At 31.2% G+C, this 25,563-nt stretch overlaps 1 protein-coding gene across 1 annotated transcript in view; it reads left to right on the forward strand.

The window, feature by feature from the left end:
• Positions 1-1,518: 1,518 nt before the first annotated feature.
• LOC126771828 (rap1 GTPase-activating protein 1) overlaps positions 1,519-25,563 on the forward strand; it is a 296,244-nt gene continuing 272,199 nt past the window's right edge. The window contains exon 1 of the mRNA XM_050491952.1: positions 1,519-1,799. The gene's annotated coding sequence lies outside the window, so the exon portion shown is untranslated. The remainder of the gene's footprint in view (positions 1,800-25,563) is intronic.

The raw sequence follows: 25,563 nt of genomic DNA on the forward strand, positions 1-25,563 counted from the left end.
CTTCATAAAAAACGCCATTATGAATAAAGTTTATTTACAAAGCGTATATGAAAGCTTTCTACCGCAATGCGTCCTTTACAAATGTTAAGCAAAAATGACTCAAGTAAACATAATAAATATTACAAGCGTCTTTAATTACTATCTCGTCAGGGAAAACTTCAAAAGAAAATTATGATTGATCTCTGAAAACTCTTAAGAATTTTTCTCATTTATTATCTGAGAATGACAAATCTCTTCGGATCAAGAAAACGCAATAAAATTGAATACAGGTACTGTTTTTATACTAAAATTTTCTTTAAAATGTATAGTAATACTCTTATATAATATAATAACATCTATATACCAGTTCGTGTCTGTAGAATCTACATTCCAAATAGATGACAGCTCTACATTTAAATCAAACTTGTATCAATGAAGTAATTTCTTAATATAGAATTAAATGTATTTAAATTTTGATTAATTTCATGCAATTAATTCATGTACAAAGATATTTTTTTGTATAATAAACATTTTAAATTTAAAAATCATTAGCTTTTGTTAAAATTAAGTTAATTAGTTACAAGTAAGTAAAAAAACGTTATATATATATATGTATGATACTATGTTTAATTAAATAGCCCCTAGACCCACAACTAGAATAAACCGTTACTCAACATATATATATTATTAATAATTAAAATACCTTCTAACATAATATATTAAGTGAGTATTTTAGTAACCAATGTTTTGCTTTATATTTAAAGCAATGAACAACATAATAAGCATTACAGCTAATATATTACAGTTGTTACAATAACATTTGTAGTTACTCCATCCTGTATCTTATTCATATTTCTGACTTCCATAAATCCCGTTTTTCGAACATTTAATGTTACGCGAGCGCTAAATCTTTATTTTACAAGACAAGAAAATATTCCATTGATGGTATAATGTCGTCTGTTGTTTCAGAACCGATAATGGTTGAAATATATATATCATTAATTATGTATTACATAATTGATGATATAGCCAAAAAAACTTTTAAAAAGGCGAAAAAATAGAATTTATTTATTTTTATTTTCTTATTCTAGAGCACAAATTATTATAATATAAACTTATAACAGATTTGGTTAGGATGTATTGAATAATTATTCACAAGTTATCATAGTTAACGTAACTATATAACATACAAAAAAATACTGCATTCTATATAAATTCATTTTTTAAAAGTGTTTTTTTATTATAAAATAAACATATTAAAAATGAACACAATTATCCTGCCACCAACAAACCAACGGAACTACGAAGTATAGATACTCGTAATTACTACCACTTTTCAGAGGTGAATACACTGAACATTTTCTTATTTCCATAAAAATAGCAGCATACAATTGATTCTTATGGTTATGTAATAAAGATCATATTGCAATAAAATATGGCTATCATCATACAATACAAAGGCTACGGTACACGTCGGTGTTCACCGAAAACATTTTCCACAGTCGCTTGACGGACGAACGATTTTCATCGCCAGTTTGTATTGGACGCTCGGAGGGAGTGCATGTCTTTCACTTTCCCCTCCAACATCGCGGACGTAAACAAACGAGTCTGAATTTAAATTCGGGATTACAGTGATAATTTGAAATTCCATTGCATGACGTTGTGAGACCTTATTAAATTTTACAGTGACGTCAAAATACTTTGTGTTTTAATTATTGTTCCGTGTGACATAATTGTTTTGACGGACCTTAATTCGTGGTTATGACACTGAGGATTTTCTAGTGCGACTTGTGTGGGGTTAATGACTGCGATTTTTTCAGGTATGCAAAAAAAAAATCGGGTTTACTTTATAGTAGTGAGTAATGCTGTAAATTCACGATATGCGTGAACCGACAAACATTTGTTTTGATTTCACCGGAATTTTTAAACGGGCCATTATTAATGTTTTATTTCCTACACGATTACGATTATTGTTTATTTATTTGATGAAATAATTACATTTAATAATTCAATTCGCAATGTTATTTAGATCACCGGCCGATGAAATTAATTATTTTCGTGTATTTTTTTAATGTATTTTTGGTAATAATCTTGCATCACGCAATTTACAACTAATAAGATTCTTACAGTTGGATTCAGGTTCCTATATGTGTATTTTTCACAGATGATTTGCTCTATAATCAGACCAGTTTTTTATTGAAACTTGTTTGATATATGAATCACGGTTATAATGTGCACTTTACAAATTTTATACTGTTCTATCAACATCATTATGCTATTAATCAAATTGTATGAAGTGTAAGACAAAAAAGTGTATGATGTCTGTTGTTAAACGTATGATATGACCTTCTCAAACCCGTAACTAAATAATGATTTGAATGTGAATGACTATGGGACTGAAACCAAATAATATATATTTATCAAAATGAATCTCGATAATAACATTATGAAAAAGTAAGCCTGATGGGTGCTTGGGTAAAAAAATTAATCAAATACAATAGAATTTTTTATTGTAACATAAGAATAGTCTGGGAATCCGTACAAAAGAGACAGCCACCGACCTGTTCCTGTCAACCGTAAGGTTGAGCAAAGAAAAGAAGAGAGATTTTCGGCAGTGAGAATTTATATATTAATAAAAATCAATCCAGGAAATATATAATATCATATATATGTAGGTACTACAAATGCAGGATATCCTCACGTTTTTTATGCTCGAGATGAATTATAAGCACAAATTAAGCACAGTAGGCTCCCTGCTTCGTTGAATTAAAAAAAAGTAATCCGTATTCGCCATCGTGGCTACATGTGAATACATTTCATTGAGATACATCAGTAATTAGTCCCAGAGACGGGACAGAAAACATTGCAAAAGTGGTTACTCATTACTCGTTGATTTCACTGCCTTGTACGTGCAGGTTCAAATTTCAGCCCTATCGCTAGTTGGATTAGTATTTCGATAATTGAAAAAGTTATACATAATAGAAATTGGGTTGAAATATTTAATTTATATATATGAATTTCCATTTTTTTTCCCAATATCACTGATAAAAAAGAACTAGATGGGTTATAAATACAAATTCCTTAATACTTGTCTTGTTAAGGGGATCGGTCTGATCGGGCAAATTATCGGCCAATAGCTATCACCTCAGTACTTTGTAAGGTGATGGAACGGATTTTAAACAACCAACTGATCCATTACCTAGAAGATCACTGTCTTATTAATGATCGTCAGTACGGGTTTCGACCAAAACAGTCCACAGGTGATCTTCTAGCGTACGTAACGCACCTCTGGGGTGAAGCTATCGACAAGCATGGAGAATCGTTGGCTGTCAGCCTCGATATCTCCAAGGCTTTCGACAGGGTCTGGCACAGAAGTCTTCTCTCCAAGCTGCCGGCATATGGTCTGCCTGCTCAGCTATGCACCTGGATTGTCAGCTTCCTAAACAAGCGTAGCCTTCGTGTTTTAGTAGATGGTTGCGCTTCACAATTCTATGTAGTGAATGCTGGGGTCCCCCAGGGATCTGTGCTATCTCCGACAATCTTTCTTTTGCATATCAATGATATGCTCTCTCTTGGGAACATACATTGCTATGCAGACGATAGTACAGTGCATGGTGGATACCACGGACGCGCAGTGGCTGGGCGGGCGGAAATTGAGGAGAGGCGGAAGGATCTTGTCGTTGAACTCGATAGGACATTAGAGCTCATCGCCAAATGGGGCTCTGATAATCTTGTTGAGTTTAATGCCAAGAAAACACAGGTATGCGCTCTCACAGCGAAAAAGTCAGCATTTTCCCCTCTTCCCTCCCTCTGTGGTACTCCGCTGGTGATACAAAGCAAAATCGCCATGCTGGGGATCGACGTTCGCTGCGACCTTAGTCCAAGCGATTACATCGAGGCTGTTATAAAAACAGCTTCACGGAAACTCGGAGTTCTGAACAAGGTGCGGCGTTTTTTCACGCCACAACAACTGCTTATATTGCTTGCACCTTTGGGATGGCTCCGCTAAGTACCTACTGGAGGCCGTGGACCGGTTGCAGCGACGTGCCGTACGCATCATTGGCGACGTAAAGGTCACAAACACCCTTGAACCTTTACAATTGCGTCGTGAGATAGCAGCACTGAGCGCTTTCTATCGACTGTATCACGGCGAGTGCTCTGAGGAATTATTCTCTCTAATTCCTGCTTCCCCCTTCCTTTTTAAGTCCACCCGAGCTGGTTCTCGATGTCACCGCCTAACTATGACATCAATTCCATCGCGAACAAAGAAATTTGGCAACTCTTTTCTTTGTCGAACTTCCAAAAAATGGAATTTCTTACCAGCTCACGTATTCCCCTCCTCTTACAACCCGGGTTCCTTCAAACGAGGCGTGAAGAGGCATCTTGCGGGCCGGCAAGGCGAAGGCGGCTAGTGCAGAACGTTTTTCCCGTCTGAACTGGCCGTCGTCGCGTTTGGACTCTACTACCACTTACCATCAGGTGGAGTAGAGTCATTTGCCCTCCCGGCAAATATAAAAAAAAAAAAAAAGGATTGAACCCACAATCTTCGTTTAAACTTCACGTGTTTTAACCACCTGGCCACCACGACTCTGAAACAAAAGTGAAACTTTAAATATTTGCATGAATTAAATGAAACGATATTTCAATAGAGCAATTTATTATTACAATAATCGACAGCCGTATGATGGGAATATTTTTTCTCTCAAGATATTCAAACTTGGTATGAATGACATAGCAGACGCTATATTTGTAAATACGAATTAATTATTATTCTTCGTTGTATTTATGGCTTCAGTTTTATTATATGCGATTAGAATGGATTAACACATTGTTTTTTGTATTATTATTTGTGACAGAATTAATTGTAGTCTTCTATTATCAAAAATATTACACCCCATTTATTACCTCTACTGGTGGCAGGAGGGCTGGTTCATTTTTCGAAGTGGAAATGCTGCTAGGATTTTGCCACCATTCCACGCGATTACGATTTGTACAATAACCGTTTTTAATTTTTATTTGTATTTATTTAAGGCTCTATGTAAATAATGACGTAAGTCTTCTATACTCTTTACGTATTAATAGAATTATCTTTAATGATATATACAACTTATAATTTATTAGAATTCGCCTGCGGCTTCGTCCGCATATAAGGGGGCGGTCTTAGGTACCCTATCTCCTGTTCTGCATCCTTATCAACGTTGAACGGTTGAGTAGTTAAAACGTAACAAATTCGTTATCATAATTGTAATATTAGTTGGAATTTGGCTATTCAATGCAATTTGCTGTGTTCATTATAACAATTTTTGTTTTTAACTTTTACTTTATTAATTGAATAAAAGAGTAAAATAGTAATTGCAAAAATAATTTTCGGTTATAATAGTAGCTGGATTTCAAGAAGGGTTGTAACACGCCGTGTTTTATTTTTTTATTTTAGGTACGCATGCGAGCAAACTGATAAGCGTTTTTTTGGCCAATTACTTTGGCGATGCAAGAAATTCCGACTACTTTCTAAGGTGCTGCTCCACCTAGTCGATCGTTTTGTCCTGATATTGTTAGGGCAAACGATCGAATCATTTGATATAACACAAACTACGTAGTGATCAAGTGCGACTTTCTATATAAAGTGGCATAGCCAAATGGCTCATCGACTAGGTGTAGGCGCACCTTAAGATGTCAATGTGCCGCTATTCTTGAGATGTAAGATGTAATGTATATAAGCATGAATAGCGCAATGGTTTACGAGCCGCCTAACGATCTAACAGTCGCAGGTTCGAATCTGATTGTTGGACTATTATCGTCTCCACTTCTAACAAGCTGTGTATGCTTAATTGGAACAGTAAATTAGTAATTCATTAAAACAGGGTATTGCTAGTACTGTGCATGTAATTATACGGACTCCCTCGCGTTTCACTTGTAACACTGAAATACAAAGTATTGAAATTTGAAGATAGAGCGTAAACAAAAGCCTATAGGTTCTTATTTTTTATTTATTTACTGACTACCTAAGTCAGGCTGCAGCCGCCCATAGAGATTGGTACTGTAAGAAATTTTAACCATCTCTTCGCCATTGTATCGCCAATGAGCCACCAACCTTGGGAACTAAAATGTTATGGAACGTGTGACTGGTTACACTGGCTTACTCACATTTGAAACTGGAACAAAAAAATACTAAGTATTGCTGTTTGGCGGTAGAAGAAATAATGATATTATGTTCATTAAGAACTGGTTTTAGTGCATGTCTAAAATTATATTCATATAATGACCTTATGTACATTAAAATTGCAGTTTTTGGAGGATTTTTGTCACAAACTAAATTCCACGTTTTTCTAAATATTATTCATATATATAAAAAAGCATAATTCAAATTGACTATTGCCTATTTGTACCTCATAAATATTTTTAGGCTGTTAATTTTTCATTGGGTCCATTTGTGGTATTTTCTTATTTATTGATGAAAAAAACATGATTGATAATTAAGTTACCGCAACCTCCTGTCATTGTTTCCAAATGAACTTTTAATATTTAGAATACGGATTTAATCATGCCGTGCAATGTAAATAGTGCAATTTAATAATCTAATTTTGTGTTTTAATTGCGTAATTTTATCGAACATTTTTATTCGATTATAAAATTCAATATTCTTAGATAATAATAGCTTCTGAATAAATGTATTACTTAAATAAATTGATCCCTTATATAATGTAAAAGGGCTAAATTGAATTTCATTACTTAGTATTTCTTTCTATCCAATCTAATAAAATTATCTTCGTATTTTTGCTGAAGTATGCGAAAATGTTCTGGCAAAGTAAATTCTTAGTAATAATAATATTAAACTAATTTTCTGGAAACCCTTTTGGATAGGTAGCTGTATTCCCGTATATTGATTTATGGAAGTTTCCAAAGTTGGTATCATCTTAACGCGTATTTTCCGCCACTCCTACACTTTTTTTTATAGAATAGGAAGGCGGGCGAGCATATGGGCCACCTGATGGTAAGTGGTAACCAACGCCCATAGATAATGGCATTGTAAGAAATGTTAATCATTAACCTTGGGAACTAAGATGTTATGTCCCTTGTGCCTGTAATTACACTGGCTCACTCACCCTTCAAACCGGAAAACAACAATACCAAGTACTGCTGCTTTGCGGTAGAATATCTGATGAGTGGGTGGTACCTACCCAGACGAATTTGCACAAAGCTCTACCATCAGCTCTACACATTAGCCGTTGTTCCGTACTTTTGAAATACAGCTTTGATACACCAGCTGTTCTCGAATCTCAACTCTTAAATAAAAAAAGAGTGAACCAGTGTACCAAAAGGCATAAGGTACATAACATGAAATGTTCCGTGGTTGGCTGCGCGTTTGGTATTTGGTTTATACTTCTACATTTCTTTGCACAGCGCCAGTGTAGATATTCGAAGTATCTTGTGAAGGTCACCACCGAACGCCGAAGAGCATATATCGTCTGTATTATTTAATGAGATAAATTAATATAACTTTCGAGTTTCTTGCCTGCTCTTCTCGAGCTTTACATTAAAATGTAAACTTACAATTCAGAAATGCTTGTTCCGACTCAAATAAAATATATTTTGATTTCAATTACAAACAGAATATTAGCTTCAGATTTAATAATGATGTGAGTGGTTAAAACACGTGAAGTTTGAATACCTATAAAAAATTATATAATAAAATTTTTAGCGGCTGATTAGAACAATATTGTGTCTTCTTCTTTCGAATGTCAAATCAGCAATGTCAGAAAGAGCGAAATCAATCTTTAACTAAACAGCCAAGCAACGTTGATAAGTAAAGCTGTATATGTTAAATTTGTATCTTCTTTTATCTAGATCTTATTTAATTTAACATTTCTTATGATGAAATATGCGTTTTAATTTTATCTTTAGTCTTAGGTAGGAAAATTATTCTAAGCCCAAAATGTATTTTACCCTTAAAGGGTCACGGGGGTCAGACGACACGACGAAATTATATGTAAATGTACTTTACATTTTGAAGATTAATTAACATATCCTATGTGAGTGTGTATGTATGTGTAGAATCTTAGCATTTATTAACGTTAATTTAATTAATCACATTGTTTGTATTCAATATCTTGTATACTTTGATACAAATATTAACATATATATAATTCTTATAGTATTAAACACGTAAATTTTAACTTGTGATATCGTTTCTTGACTTTTGAATTAAATTATTCAATTCCTATCTTAACTGTATCTAAATAATAACTCCTTATAACTAAATATTCATATGTTTTAAATTCTGCAAAATATTTTATTTATTTCATTTATAAGGGGAAACTGTTTTGGTTTAAGATTAAGCTATTTTTCATTTACTTATATTTTTATAGTGCTGTTATATTTCCAAAATAATATATAAATAAAGAACGGTGATTTTTTATTTGATTGATTTTAAATAGTTTTATTTAACTTTGAAAATAAAGGTCATAAAACCGTGAAGTTTGTATCCAAAGCGTAATAAGCCATTTTTAGAATAAGAATCTTCAGATTTCGCTTCATTGTGTATTCAAAAATCTGTAGTGCATTCACAGTACAGTAGAAACGGTGATCTTTCATACGAGAGTGCAAACGGAATCGAATAGTCACGTGCAGATGACACGGACCAAATCACTAAAAATACAACGAAATTTACTATACGAGAAGATATAAAAAATTTATGTTTCAATATGAAAAACAAAATTATACAAAAATTACATAATAATATTATTGTATATTGTGCTCGAGTTTCGCAATATGTAGAATTTGATTGTTGAAATTTTATTTAGAATATTCGTGATCATAAATGTTTTTTTTTGATTGGTTATTTTGTATATAGTATAAATCTTGACTGTCTCTTTGGTCTAGTGGCTAGAGTAAGGGCCTGCTATATATGCTAGCCGCATTTCCTCAGGCCCTTACTGAACCGTACGGGTCACGTTTCTTTCTTCGCCGTTCTTAAAGCATCGAAAATTCTATTAAAATACTACCGAACATATGAGTACCCCATATAATAGGGGTAAGAAAAAAGAAACGTGTTTTTTTCCTCAAAAACATATAATTTTATTTCGGTCAAAATAAAGCGGTCAAAATTGTTAGTAATTTGTACTCTAGAAACTAATACAACATTAATAAGACCTGTTATAAAAATATTAATTAATTATCGAATATTTGAACAACATTTTGTATCTGTTATGTATTATTCTATATATTTAAAGGTTTGTGATTCAAAATAAACCATTTACCTATTATAAATATTAAATTTACTTTTTAAAAGTGTTTTAATATTGTGTATTTCAAGCATCAATAAGAAATGCTACAATTTCAAAATGTTCAAAGTAGCACTTAAAATCCTATTTATAATGTATAAGAAAATAAAAATTGGAGAATACAAAAAATATATTTATACAAGCTTTGTGGGATACCCTTAGATAATCCTTAAAAGCATCAATTTGTTTTAATGATTCAAGACGGAATCCGCACCGTGAAGGTCACATAAATACATTTCTCAAATTTTTCTAAGGAATCAGCTTTTTACTTACATTCCTCATACCTACATGTATAATATGTTATTAATTGTATTAATAACCTTTATAGAAAAGGTATTATGATGTAATGTAATATATAAATCGGTGTTGAATTAGAAAACATTTAAAGAGCTTATTAATTTTAATCTTGCTGCTAATAAATACATTTAAATCGATGCAATACATTATTTGAGTTACGTAAGAAGTAATAGCCCGTATAATGTACCATTGGTAACAAAGGCGTATCTTTCTGTTAAGAGAACGGTATGGGGTTTAATCTACCACGCGTCTCCTCCGTGGATTACCGGATTTACGTCCTAGAATTTATTCCGAAATATGCAGGATCCTTCACGAAGGTTTGTCACCGTCAAGTGTTATATACATAATATGTAAAATTTTAGGAACTGAAAAGCTTAATGAGATTATCTGGATTTAAATGAATGCTTCGAATTAGTAATATTTTATCCTTACTTTATATTTAAAAAAAAATCTTAACTAAAAACTTAATAATAATATTCTTAGTGCACCTATGGAAGAAAATATATTTCATTGAAATATGTTACCTTTTCTGTCGTAATGTATTGTGCGTTTATATGTGTGAGTGTACGAGTCTGTATGTGGGCGTGTTAGTGTTAAATTAAGATCGTGTAATATTGTGTCTATTGAGATGATGAGCGACCACGAGTTGTTAAGTCTGGGTTATTTGCAAATAATGGTTGCTCTGTTTACATAAATACTCAAGGTGTAGTTAGTTCTTTACTTGATCTTAGATGGTGGAGGTTATAAATTAAATTATATAATGTTTTGTTGTTAATTTTCTATATTTATATTTTATGTATGTAGACATTTTTACATAGTATCAATATATTATAATCCTTTTAAAACCCTTAGCAGTTTTCCATGAACATTCATTTTCAAATCGATTTCTTCGACCTACTTTCACAATATTTACTCCTGAAGAGGTCGAATACAGAAATATGTACGCTTTTATGAAGGATAGCTCAGAAAAAAATACCTTCTTCCCAGCTTTACTGAAAATTGAACCATTCGAATGAATAGTCACAGATAACGAGCAGTTTCGATATAAAGAAATTTATTTCTTTTATTTATCCAGGTGTCTCAAATGTATGAGGTTTCTAGTGTCCTATTTTTAAAGTCACTCGCTTAAAATTTTATTAAAAAAAGGAAAAACGTCATTAATACATTCAATTTTTGCTCTGGTACTACGAGAACTATTCTCACAAATTCAAAATCATGTCTTTTAAAATTTCCACAATTATTCACAGATTTATTAAAGTATGTGGGATGTGCGGTAAAATGTATTATTTAGCAGTATTTATTATATAAACAACATAAAAAAAAAACTTGGGAACAAAAACTTAAGTCAAGTAACTTAAGTTACTAAAACTTAAGTCAAATAACTTAAGTAATTTAAGTTAAGTAACTTAAGTAAGTAAAGTTGAGAGACAGACAGCTAGTCTTATTTGGTATTAGATATTGTATTTGAAGTTTTAATTCCTTAAAATTTAATTAAATGGACCTCTCTTAGTTCAGAAATTTCATTGATCTTTTCCTTGATCTCTCGTGGATTAACAAAGCCAATTCCAAGACGTTGGCTACGAACTATCCGAAGGGAAAATCAACCAAGATTATGATCCAATCTCGAAATTTCTGTACGAAATAAGAGGCCTTATATTTACATCACATCCGAATTCGGACGTTAGCAAGATCTTCTGATTTGTTACCGGATTATTGAAAACATAGTTATAGTCATTGTACTGATATTTTGCATTACTTATAAAAAATTTATGCGCAAAAAATGTCCTGGATTTTTCTTGACTACAGTGTTATAGTAGTATAGCTTATTAATATTTATGTGTGTGTTTGTTGATTTTTTGTTGAGTTTGTTGACTTTTTCTGTAATTTTCGCGTTTCAAGTCTATATGTAGTCATAATAAATCTGAAGACACTGAACGGTAAATTTGCTATAAAACTATAAATATAAGATCAACTCCTATTTACCCCACTATTAAATAGTTTGGGATTCCCAAAGGAACTGGATAGAATAATTGTACCACGCCGTACCGTTATGCAGGCAATTTTGTCTGCGGTTACCCCTAGGTTTTGCCCCAATTTAGTACAAAAGCCTGTCCGTCAAGTATTCCCAAAATACTGAATGCTTTTGCTTTTGCTGAAACATCGGTGAGTAATCATGAATATAATGTAGACATCGTTATAATGGTTTCGATATATGAAAAACATCACTAGCAATGCGTTTCATATGTATCTAAAAAAATTGCACTATAATTTTTAAATTAGTTTCAAATTATTTTTGAATTTAAAGAACTTCTCCTGGCTGGAACGTTCATTTGTAAATGTAAAATATAAGTTATAATATTTATCTGAAATAATAACATAACATGAATCTATGCTTTTGTTTTATACATTGTTCCATAGTTACAGTGACACCATCTTATAGGGCTCACTGGTGATAGGAGAACTGATTCATTTTTAGTCCAGAGAATGGGAATTACGATTCGTCAAGGATATGCTGCTAATGATTTGTGTGGTAGCCACTGTTTTTAATTTTTAAGGAAATATATTATATTATATTAAAATGCACTAAATCTTTAATATTATTAATCCTTCTAATATGTATTATAAATGTGAAAGTCTGTAGATGTTTCTAACTGAATCACGAAAAAACGGCTGTACAGATTTGAATAGAATTTTAAATAGAGATAGCTTTACATTAACATAGAATCCTTACATTAAATATAGGATACCTAACACTTGCGCCTTCTTCACATGCGTGTGAAGACGCGGGCAAATATGAACAAGTTTAACCTACCTTCCAAATCATAATATCTCAGTGATACAAAGCAGCTTAATAGATGTTGTTATGAATTGCTTAAATAAGACTGACATGAGGACGAAGCGTCAATCACTAGATGAGTGGTGGGTTGTACATTTACTTACGTCTCCACTCACCATCACTGGAGCGGCTGACGCTTGCATCTTCAACCAGGCGAGAGGAAGTACTCGAAAAAAATATCTAGCGGCATAAAATAATTTAGAAATTTTAAGAGCTGCCTCACGAACGATAACAACATGTACGATATAGACTATATATATAAGTATCAAAACAGCCTATTCAAATTTTATAACGTTTGTGTAAAAGGTGGTAATAAGGAAATGATCAAATCTAGATAAATTTAATTTAGAAAATTTAAGTCGATTTACCGGATTGTGTATAATATTAATTCCTAGTTAAACGAGTTTTTTTAGAAGCGAACTTTAAGTTTGGATAAAATAGTTTTGGTATTCGTTCTTACAGATATTTACATATTTACTAATACATAATTACTTGTATATTTTATACAATAATTATTTCTTTGTTTTCTGTTACTGGTCTTAAAAACAAATACTGATTAATTTACCATTAACATAATTTACTTAGAAAAGAAAGGCCAAATAATATATAAAAAAATATACTAAAAAAATATATAATAATAATCCCTAAAAATATTGAGAAATAGCAATAATTTATATACTGTCGGCTTGAAGGGGTGTACCAGTACAACCAGTGTAATTACAACCTTACGGGTCATAATATCTAGTTTCCAGTTAGGCGGCATTAGTTCTGTGTTAATTAAGAACAAGATTCTATTATTACATCTCAATTACAATCTGTTATTTAAAGTCTAATTTCTCTATAAATCGTATTCATTATAAATCGTAAAAGACGAAATTATTCGCTCAAATTAGGGATGATGAGTCAGGTATGTTATATTTTACGGGGACAGACTTTAAATAAAATCAAATAAGGAAACGTTGTGTTGCGGCGCTTCACTATCTATCATCGCGGGGTGCGGGGACGCGCCTACCAACTTAACTTCACTTGTCGTCTCGACTCGCGTGCGCGACACACATCAGTTCTTCATCTTATAATTATTTATCATTAATACAAGTATTCAATTTCCAAAGTCTTCGTTATTTTTACCACCACAAAAGCAGCTATCGAAGCTAACACGTTGATAATTTTTTACGTCTTCTGTTTCTTCGATTAAAAATAATATATCTTTGATCACTCTCTAATCGATATTGTGGTCCATTAGTATAGTTTTAAAGCTAACTTTTTTAATCATTTTTATCTACACACAAAAATTCTTAGAAACTTCGCGATTATATTTTATATCTAATTAGTATATTAACGCTCATTACTATGCACATAAAATTACGAATTTTTATTTTACTAAATTGCGCGAATAATCATTAATGTCACATACAATTCCTGGGTCATCAGCGTTATTATTATTATTTTAAGTCCATTAAAATAATAATAATAACAATGTATTGATCAATAATTATTTATTAGTGGGAGGACGTGGTACAGGAGAGGGTAGGGCAAGTTCTTTTGTACCCCTGACAACGTGTATGCATATTTTCATGACAACCGGTTGAGTAGTTAAGACGTGAAAATGTAAGCAAATAGACAAACTCACTTTCGCATTTATAATATTAGTAAGGATTTAACAAAAATATATAAAACTAGAGAGTTTGTATGATTGAAAACGTTAATCTCGAGTACCATTACACAGACGTACAGTTTTTTTTTACGTTATAGTATTGATCCTCAATCAAAAGGTACTATAAGTTAGTTAAGCTGTATAACTTTAACGATCCTTGAGTTGAGTTACTATAAATGAAACATAAATTTTCTGAAATCGCGAAACATGGGGTAAATAAAAGTTATCTTCAAATCTAATTTACAACCTAAGATTATTTTTATATTCATTATAAAACACAATATAGAATATGTAAAGGTATGTTATCATTTTCATCTTCTTTGTTATTTTACAGAAATGCGAATTCTTAATTGTAAATTATAATTTTATTATGCAGAAAACAATATTATTTTTATTATAACAATTAATAATGTTATTATTTTGATAGTAAATATAATTGCGTGACAAATAATTTCAGTATAGTAACAGCGTGCGAATGCTAAAAGCTGGGCTAAGGCTTAATTTCCTTTTTTGAGAAGAAGGTTTTGGGGCTTATTCCGCCACGCTGCTTCAATGTGGGTTGGTGGAATACACATGTGGCAGAATTTCAGTGAAATTAGACACATGAAGGTTTCCTCACGATGGTTTCCTTCACCGTCAAGCACGAGATGAATTATAACACAATTTAAACAAGTTCAGTGGTGCTTGCCCAGGTTTGAACTCACTATCATCGGTTAAGATTCACGCATTCTTACCACTGGGCCATCTCGGCTCGATATGTATAAGATGATATGAATATTTTCACCTATAGTTATTTACTGCATGACTATATATCTATGAAACTACTGAGTGGATATCGGTACAAAAAAATATATGGCATTCAAAGAATACTCGGCAGACGGAAAACAAAAAAAATGATTGTTATTGCAAGAATTTATTATTAAAGAAAAGCAATAAATAAATAAGGAGTGAAATATATAATACTTGTTTGGCTTCGAGTTTGTTTAGTAAAATAAATTATACATTTTACTTATTATTATAATAATATATAGAAACGAAGTGTAAAGTGTAAATGACATGAATATTCAAATAAGTTGAGTCCGGCTGGAGAAGGGCCAAGAGAGCGTCATGCCGTTTGCCGTTACGGGACACGAATATAATATGTTTCACATGAAAAACTTAATTTTGTACAAATTTCTATAAATATAACAGATTTAGAATCATCGAAATTAATTGTAACTTAATTCAAAAATAAAACAAAATCTCTTTTTTTTCTTAATAATTGCTTGGGACATTTTTGTTGACTTTCAATGTACGGTCTGTATTGTCAATGATTTCAATTCTAGACCACGCTCCAGAAATGTTCCTTGGGGCATGTTTAAGCATTCATTAAACTTACTAATGACTTAGAAGGACGTAAAAGCCAAAGAACTCCCGTGAGTCCTATTGCATTAGCCATAACGTTCGTTATTTCTTGATAATTTTCTAATCGAGACGTGTCCGGTAAATTTGAAGTTAAAACGTTAGGATTCGTGTAGCAATTGATTGTAAATCAATGTTCATTGTTATCTAAATAAATACGACCGATAAATTATTCAAGTAAATTTAATTCGATTTGATTTCATTTGAAGTTTCACTTTCGGAACTGTTTTGATATGTAGATGAGTTTATTATAATAAAGGGTTGAATGCACAACTTGTCAAGGTTAAAGAGTCCACAAAATTTGTAACACAAAAAATTTAAATCGATAAGAAAATGTATTGTAATGTTAAACACATTGAGCAAATGAAATGATTTGAGTTACTTTGAAACTCGTGTGTTATTTTTGTATTACTTATAATTATCTCACTGTATTTGTGTGTGCGTATGTTTGTTGGAGCTTGTGTGAATATATTTTTAAAACGCCACTTTTAAAAATTGAAAGTGGTTTATTTTATAAATAATATTATAAGTTTAATCAAAATTATTTATCTTATAAAGTTTTCCAGATCACACGATAAACAACTAACATCACATTGACAAGGGCATTGACTTAGTCTAGTAATGTAAATAATCTATAGATATTTGCATGAAATCTTAACCGGCGAGTAAATAAAACATAAAATACATACAAGAAATTCATTCACAATGTGATGTGCTATAAATCTGAAATTGAATGGCCTATAATAAACGTTGTTTGGTTAGTTTAACGAAGTTTGTCAAACGTTGGACGCCAACGTTGACAGGAACATTGACGCTGGCACTTCCTTGGTCGTGTACTTCGCCACACGCCATTCCATTTTGGTTCTAATCTGAACTGATGAAAGATTGGACACGCTATAGATTGGTTATGATTAATCTTATTAATATTTTTAGTAAGTTTGTTTATAAGATTTCAAGCCAACGCCTTGATTGATCTTATCTGATGATTTTTTTAAATTTAGGTCATAGAAAATTTCGACATTTTTGGGATTACAAACATTGGCTTTATTTTATTCTGATTGCAAAATAAATTTACGAGTTTGAGAGAAGCCAGCTACCATATTAAGAGTATAATAAATTAAAATATAGTCATAATTAAACTAAAACTGTTGGTTAACATTTCTTTAAACCAGATTAGAAACTGAAGTGGGCATTAATAGAAATGTTTATTTTGCACTTCCTTTATCTTAAACTGTCAATAAGTGTCTTATTTTGCATTTGATTTTACGCTCTAAGAGTTAACTAATAATTAATTATAATCAAAAATAAACATTTGTTAAAAAAAAACTAGTAATAATTTATTTATTTTAATATTCTTGGTATTACAATGTTTGTAGGTTAAATATCAATTACAGCTCTATTATTAACATTATAATTTAATAACTTTTCATTCATTACTAATACATTTAAAACACAACAGGAAAGCAATGAAAACACGTATTAATGAATGTTTATAAAAAATATTTACACTGTGGCAGATTCTATTATAATATTTACATAATTATACATAATCATTTGGAATAACGATATACAACTTGTACTGTACTAAGGCCGAGTACTAGATCCAATTAAAAACAGACATTATTCACGAGAAACTTGAACGATACTTAATCTACAACAATCCTAATTTATAAAGAATATTAATCTAAATAAAAATAGATTTATTAACCCTTTGTTATTCTGGAACATAAGCTACTGTAGGCGTTAATAAAAAAATTGAATGATTTTTGATAGTCTAATATATTATTAGCATATATTTATAATGTTAACGAAAATTTATGGGATAAAAAAGAAAATGTTATCTTTAAATAATTAGCTCGTTTCAATTTTATAGTGGACTTAGGGCTTTTACTTCGAGTGGAAGTTATTGATATCCTCTTTATATCTATATGTAATTTAGATCACGTGACATACTAAATAACTTTTTTATGTCATTTCTATACATTTCGATGTTTTCTATGTATGTTTCGTGAATGAAAAATAACAGCATTTAAGCTAAATAATAATAAAAATCTGAAATAATTAGTCATACATATAATTTATATAAAATAAAACATCTTTTGTTGATCGCAAGTGTTAACTTAGTATCCGCTTGGTCTAGTTGCAAGCTAACTATGAAGTTACCTAATAATCAACAATTGATATCATCAATTCAGCTGGCGAGCAGCTTGCGTTATTGGATCGTAATCTTGTATACGTAGTGGGTGTACAGAGTAATGGCTATTAGCCGCTTGTCAAGCAAGTCGATCAAATACAAAGATAGATATTGAAATGCATGCGATTCTAAAACTAATTGAATATTGTTACATTTGTTTGTTACTGGCAGTTAATAGTTTCATATTGAAAAATTATAATACGAGCTAATTCTATTTCTATTTATACGAACCTGGTCTGATATACTAGACCAATGCAAATAACATCAACTCATTCTAGCCAATCAAACTACCCAACTTGTAGTTCATGAAATATACAAAAGAATGAATTATAATCATTAATAACAATTAAAAAGCTTTTTTCTATAATGGTGTTCATATTTTTATACGCATATTATCTGTTTTATTTATTTTACAGCTACAAAAGAGTAAACACTGTCCGAATGAAAAGAAAAAAAAAACAATACACGAATATGTAATTAAGTAATTTTAACATAGCAAAAGGTTGAATCTTATTTCTTTTGAAAGATGAAACACACTATTCATGTTTAAAAGAAAATAATTATCAAGTTCATTTAAATAACGTTTAACGCTTTCTCCTTTAAAACTTTATACTGTTCAAACACAAATGTTTCTACTTCAAAGGTAAAAATGTCACGACGTTCATTTAAATATACAGGAATCCAAAACTAACGGTTTAAAACCAGTGACCCATTTCAGTAATACATTCTGCATTCGATTTGTCACAGCCGAAACCCAGGGGACTAATTCTACTAATCCGTAACGAGTACGTTACGTTCCCGATTCAATTCCAATCCAACTTTGACTATTCTATATTTATTCTGATCGGAACCTAACCGATATGACGTTAACGTATACCGTTGTGTCAAAAACAAACTTAATTGTTAACTTAGTGACCAATAGTCGATAATTAAATTAAAGAATAGGAATACGGATAAACGTCAACGATTACGGTTCGATTCGATTGCGATAAAATGACAATTTCTTAGTAGAATTGGTCCCCAGGTGTACATCTCAAGGTGATTTAAATTTCATGAGCTTCGTTCATTCCAATTAGGCTGCTATACATTTATAATTGCATACATTTACATTCAATTTATCGAATTGAGAGTATGCCAATGAAATATTTGCAACAATGCAGGTCTTTTGCTTTTTTTAAATTAAGAACACTAAACTGCTAAATAAAGTCTTAAATACGTAATTCTTTTTATTTATACAGATAACGAGCTAGTCATGTTTCGTGACTTGAGTCACTTTGATAACAAAATAAAGTTATTTTCTTTACGAGCGTCGTTAATTGTAACAAATAGAAAAAGAAATCTCATAATCACAAAATATAATACGATTAAATATTATATAGAAACTAACAGCACGCTTTTTATAAATCATGCTTTTACATAGTATTTGTTGATTTTCATACAGGATAAATAATAACATTGTTTTAAGACTTGGATTTACGTATAATGGGTTTATTTGAGTTACATTTAAATCTTCCTTCGGTAATCGTTTAAGAATTTGAAAATATATACATTTCCTCTTATTTGCAAATAAAACAAATAATAGATATTAATAATTACCATCTGTTTTCGTAAATATTACCTTTTTGCTCATGAACTATTTATTGATATCAGCATAATTAAGAATAAATCACCAAGGAAACCTTAGGCTTATTCTTACAATATAATTTTCAATTATATTTAATAACGAAATTGTTGCTCAAAACGCGATGCAACCACTCTGTCGCCAGATAAATCGGTGCAGGGCAAGACGTTGTGCCTGTAATGACACTGGCTCACTCACCCTTCAAACCGGAACACAACTGTTACTGTTGTTTTGCAGCAGAATATAAGGATATAAGGATTTGCGGCTATAGGTATATCTTAAATATAACTGTTATAATAATTTACATGTAAACGGTGTAGTGCTATTAAGTGTTCCCCGAGTAATTCTTGTAAAGCGTTGCGCTGCTGCGTGGGGTCTGATACGTAATTTAACTTTGTAATCCGACGTGGTCTAATAAATCCGCAGTAAATCACTAACATTGAGATACGAAGTGACTAATGCGGTTATTTGCAATTTACGCTTAATATTTTCAAAAGACGTATCAAGTTTAAATACAATCATCTAGTAAATTACTGAACTCTCTGAATATTTTAAGGGCAACTTCTGCGAGATTTTTACGTTGAATTTGATTACAATGTTTCTATATGTAACATTTACAAATGCCACGTACGTGAAGCACGTTCTGACACGTTTATTGAGTTTAACGTGTTCTTTTTTTATTATTACCTTGATATTACGATGATGAACTGCACAGGAGATATTGTGCACAATGCACACACACCTTATCTGCTTACACCACGATTGCACATAGTTTTCTTCAAAGTTAGATAATTGTTTATAATCCAATACAAAAATAAAGATTTTAAAGCATGGCTAACTCATTTATGTGCTTTTCGAGCCAAATAGAGTAGGTTTTAATAGAATAACTCAATAACCTTTAATTAGGTCGAACCGGAGTTGGAATCTAAGACCTCAAGATCTTCTATCAGTCTAATAAGATAGCCATTAGACCAACAAGGCAGTTGATATTATATACATTTCCCATTTTTAGTCAATGAATTTACATTGTGTACTTATATACGTGTATCCAAATCAAAATTAAAGAATAGCTTATGTGCAAATCATGACCACGTGGAATGAAGACAAGTTAGCAGCATTTCCCCGTTAAGTTGCGATTGCGACGACGACGAAAACCGAAACAACGACAAACTTACATGCCTCGTGTCCAGTAGAGGCAATAAGATGGGATGTAAAAAAATTGTCCGACCAGGGTTGAACCCACGACCTCGGAATCTACTGCATTATAAGGTAGCCACAAGCCATCGAAGCTATATTTAATATCTAAAATATATATAAGTTATTAAATAAAATAATAAAAATTTATGAACATATTTTTTGTCTACTGACAATTAAGCTATCGAAATAAGTATAAATCATTGAGCAAGTAAAGTGTAGAATTTTAATTGATTTGCGAAATGTTTATACTCGTATTAAAATCAGACGAATTACACACGCTTACGTGCTTTTAAGATTATTCGTTATCTATTTACGAATATTTTCTACTGATAGATAATATAATATTACATATATATTTTTTATATATCGTATATTTATTATTCGCTCAATGATAAATTGAGCTATTGAGGTCATTGGTACCCACCAATCCGCATTGAATTTCCAAAATTTCTTCTCAAGAATTGAGGTCTTATACCAGCAGTGGCATTTACAGGCTATTTATTTCCTTTTTTGAAACCCCGATGTAAAAATCTTGATATCTCTGTGTTTGTCTGTGGCATCATAACTCCTAAGCGGTTGAACTAATTAACCAATTTGTTTGTTTGAAAAGAGACATGATCTAGAAAATTCTTCAGTTCATCAGTTATTTTCTATTTGTTCAATATAATAATACTTTTTAAAGATTTAGGAGTCAGAGAACTTTTAATTTATGTTTTTTTATATTGCATATTGATGTGAAAGTTACCCGTATCGATCCTCACATCCTTTTGGGCTTTAGTTTAATTTGGAAAGGAAATAGTTTTAGTTAGTATTAGTAATTTTTTAACAGGTTTAAATTAATTCTTTATTTAAAACTAAATGATCTAATTGTAATGAAGTGTAGGTAAACTATGCTAGAACTTGGATCTTGGAAAAACACCCGTACTATAGGTTTATCCACTCGTAGCAAAGAAGTTTTTTTTTTAATTTTTTTCTCAGAGAATGTGATTTGCGATTCAAAAGAGAAATGCTACTAGCATTGCCAGCTTTCCTCGCGGCAAGAACTTGTACAGTAATAAATTTGAACATTGATTTTAAAAAGTATTTTTTTAAACCTTAAAGAATATAATTCTTTATTTAAATTGATGAAACACATATTACACACATACACAATTAAAAATAGCTACAATACAAATCACGAGCGCGTGGAATAATGGCAATAATGTTATTTAGATTTAGATTTGCAATTTCATTGTAAATAACTCTTATGTGTGTCTGTCTGTCTGTTTATTCGAATGCGATAAATTCAAAAAAGATAAAATGGATTTTCATAGGGTTTTCACCAAAACATTGATTGATTCACGAGGTAGGCATATTATTAATTATAGTTTTATGTCAAATGGCTGAAATATGACGATATGTTTTATTTTGACCCTTATTATACCAAGTGGAGCCGAGACGGCTAAGTAGTAGTATATTATATAGAGGACAATATCTGCAAAATAATGTCTAAGAATAAAGCTATATATAAATACAGCTTTTACGACCGCAAGTGTAGGGTATTGCCGAGGCCCAATATAGATTTTGGTGGTAAGCCGATGTATTTAGGCTAGTATTATGTATGATGGTGGCCTTATATAACATTACGGTTTATGTCAGCATTATAACTTCCTTGTTTAAATGAATTATACGCATCATAATTATTGTAGCGCATATAATTTTACTTGTCATGTGTATTTTTTATATTGTTAGCGGGTTCCTTCACTTGTTATTTATGAAGATGCGTTATTATACGAGTTATGTATAGCAAGATACAGTTACTTTTTATATGCGACGTGAATTTGTTTTATATAATAGTATGAATACTATTTTACTCGTATGCCAGCACCTTTAAATTAAATAGTGCTTATCACGAATTTCGGCAAAACTGGTAAACATCAAAAGATATCTATCTACGTAAGATGTATTATAGAGCACAAGTGGATGCTCTATCTCTTCTCTAATATTCCGATGGGATGGATTCCCGTCTTAAGCGAGATCAAATGCAGGACTTACGATCGTACATGCCAATGTCCTAACTTCGGGCTGAATTGAGAATGCCTTAATCGAAAAACCTAAAAATTTATTCTGAACAAGAATCCGGGACCTCGGAATCTAAAGCCATGTAAGCTCATTTGACAAACGACGCATTTATTCTGTACTTAGGGACAGTAATTGAAACATGGAATGTTACTTAAATGTAAACAAAACAAACGCTTAAAAAATAACTTGAATAATGCTGAGTACTATGAATTCTTGACATTTATATGGGTAAATTGCGTCAGACTGTCGACAAGACTAACTTTTATTGAATATTTTATATGATTTTTACATTTCTCTTTAAAACATTACATTTTGTGTTTAAATAATTAATTATTTGTCTTATTCAACGCGAGTAAAAGAAGAATTTATAGTTTAAAAATCATATTAATAGTTGCGATGATGTAAATTAGAACCCCGGATGTCTTAACGGACTGTTTGTGTTTACACGTGTGGTGAATTTTGTTGTTCTTGCATTAATAATAATATATTTTATATATGTTAATTAATTATTTGTAATGTGCATAATTAATGAAGTCTTATACTGTTATGTAAAATAATATGAAAATGTAAATTAAGAATTAAATTTTCCTACTGTTGTTTATGGGTCTGTGTTCTTGAGAAATCGTTTTTAGAATTTGTTCCACCACGCTGCTCCAATGTGTCTTAGTATATGTATCCAACATATGTGGAAGAAGTTCAACCTATGCAGGTTTTTTCACGATGTTTTCCACCACCGCGGATCATCGGGTAATATTCGAGAGCTCCTAGTAGAGACCATCCTAGAAGGATGATCTTGAATCTTTAAATAATATTACCAACAATACACTATAATAGTAAATTATCACAATATGTTTAGTCTAGCTACAATATTCTCATGAACGTTAATAATGTCTGCGCAGCCAAAACCTTATGCGTCATTGAATGTACTTAAAACGACGCTTGTAAAAGCCCCCTACAGACTCCATCACTCAACTTATCCCAGCGAGACTTCCATAAAAATTGATCTCCACGCCATACATTAATTTAATGTTAAGATTTTTATAATACTGACTTCAAAATATAATATAAAAACAGTGCGATATAGTAAGTGTGTAACGTAATTGTAGTGTAAAAATATTATATATTAATGTGATGTAAGTTTATCAACTTAAAAGCAAGCTTAACTATAAACAGCCTATCTCATAAATAGTACATAACGAATATATTTTAAAAACGTACCTGTTATTGTTTTTAGTTATATAAGTCAAATATCAAATAACACACAAAATTCCAGTTTATTAAAGAAGTCATCGTAGTTCAATTAAAAGTTTTATAATCATAAATAATGCAAAAAAATGTATATTGAGATGCTATAGAAAAACTTGCAAATCAAAAATAATAGAAAAGAAGACAAAAAAGGCACGGAGAACATGTAAACTTGTAGAAGTAGATTGTAGATATATAGGCGAGTACGAGTATCAATGTACGTTATTTGTCTAACTTTACTAACTACGAAACTGAGTCTTCCGGTGTGGAATTGAATGATAAACGAGAATACCTCTGGAAATACTAAGGCTTTTTCTACAAATATATGAATACGAATGAAGATGAAGTACAATTAAGATCACTGAACGAATTTTACTATAAAATCTTTCAAAACATGAATATATTAAAAATAATACAAAATGAAATAATTTTTTTTATTAGTTTGCTAAGTTGGATTGGTTTATATTTATCATTTATTCTATGTATACTAGTCGATAAATTCTTCTATTATAAATCCATTGTAATATTCCTTTTTTGTTAAATAGATTATACTTGTATTTGATTTTGGAATAAGAACGGAAAATTAGGAGATTTTTAATATTAACATTGGGAATTAATAAAGTATTACCTTGCTTTCTATATATCAAAATTTGTTCTATATGAAACTATCATTGGCATGAATTAAAAAAAAAATACTCGAAATTATATGGTTTCTTTGTACACCAACCTATACAAACGCGCATGCTATATAGTACAATTTACAAAATACATTATAAATCAGCATGTCTAAGGACTTTATGTAATTTAGGGGCCCTTGAATTGACAGCACGTGCCTTATCGAAAGTCGCATTGCTTGATAAAGGGCAAAAAGTGGCCGGAACATTATACGAGTGCTGTTTAGACGAGACAGTATAATAGGGCCAGTTCTTTCGACCCTGCTAGTTACAATTTATGGAGACATCCTTCCGGACTGAATATGCTATTCAATGTTTGCTTTATATTAGTCATGCCTTACGAGTATACTCACTAAGAGTGTGTCCAATGTATTTAGTATATAAACTATTGCCTAATATATTACTCATCTCTTTGGTCTGGTGGCTAAATATAGGGTCGCAGATCCCGAGGTCCTGAGTTCAAACCCCGGGTCGGACCATTTAAAAGTTTTCTGTCGAAGATTCCCATTAGCAACACGGAGTGTGGAAGTTGGAAGTGTGTACGCTCCCGTACTATGGAAAGTATGTATAATCGCCGACTAAGCTCTTTCCGGTCCGATAGAGAGAGTGCATCTGTGTTTGTGCAGACACTAATTAAGAACTATAATATGTCCTGCGCAGTTGGGTAGTCTATCTTAAGATTGACCGCCATAGCCGAAATGGATCAGGAGGATTTTCAAATATTATAACTAAATAATATGTACGAAAAATATAATTTTTTTTTTCATGTACAAACACAGTATAAATACGAAGAGCCCTTAAGTTATTATGATATTATTATTACTAATATCATCTGTGGTCGAAATAAATGTAAAAATAATTCGACCAATTTTCTTTTGTACACCTATAGATGCGGAATTTCAACGATTTCATGTCCCTTTTTATAATAATAATACTGAAATAATACAAAAAAATAACTCTTTTATAACTATATATATATATACATACGCATTATGAATTATTTTTAATTACAATAAACCTTATCTCATCAAATTAAACGTTTGGGGGTAAAATTATTTGAATTAAGAATCTAATTGAATCTAATAAGAACTGTCAGATACTTTGAGACCTGTACATACAGATA

This window comes from Nymphalis io, chromosome 11 (genome assembly GCF_905147045.1).
Source record: "Nymphalis io chromosome 11, ilAglIoxx1.1, whole genome shotgun sequence".
In the NCBI taxonomy this organism is placed as follows: Eukaryota; Metazoa; Arthropoda; class Insecta; order Lepidoptera; family Nymphalidae; genus Nymphalis; species Nymphalis io.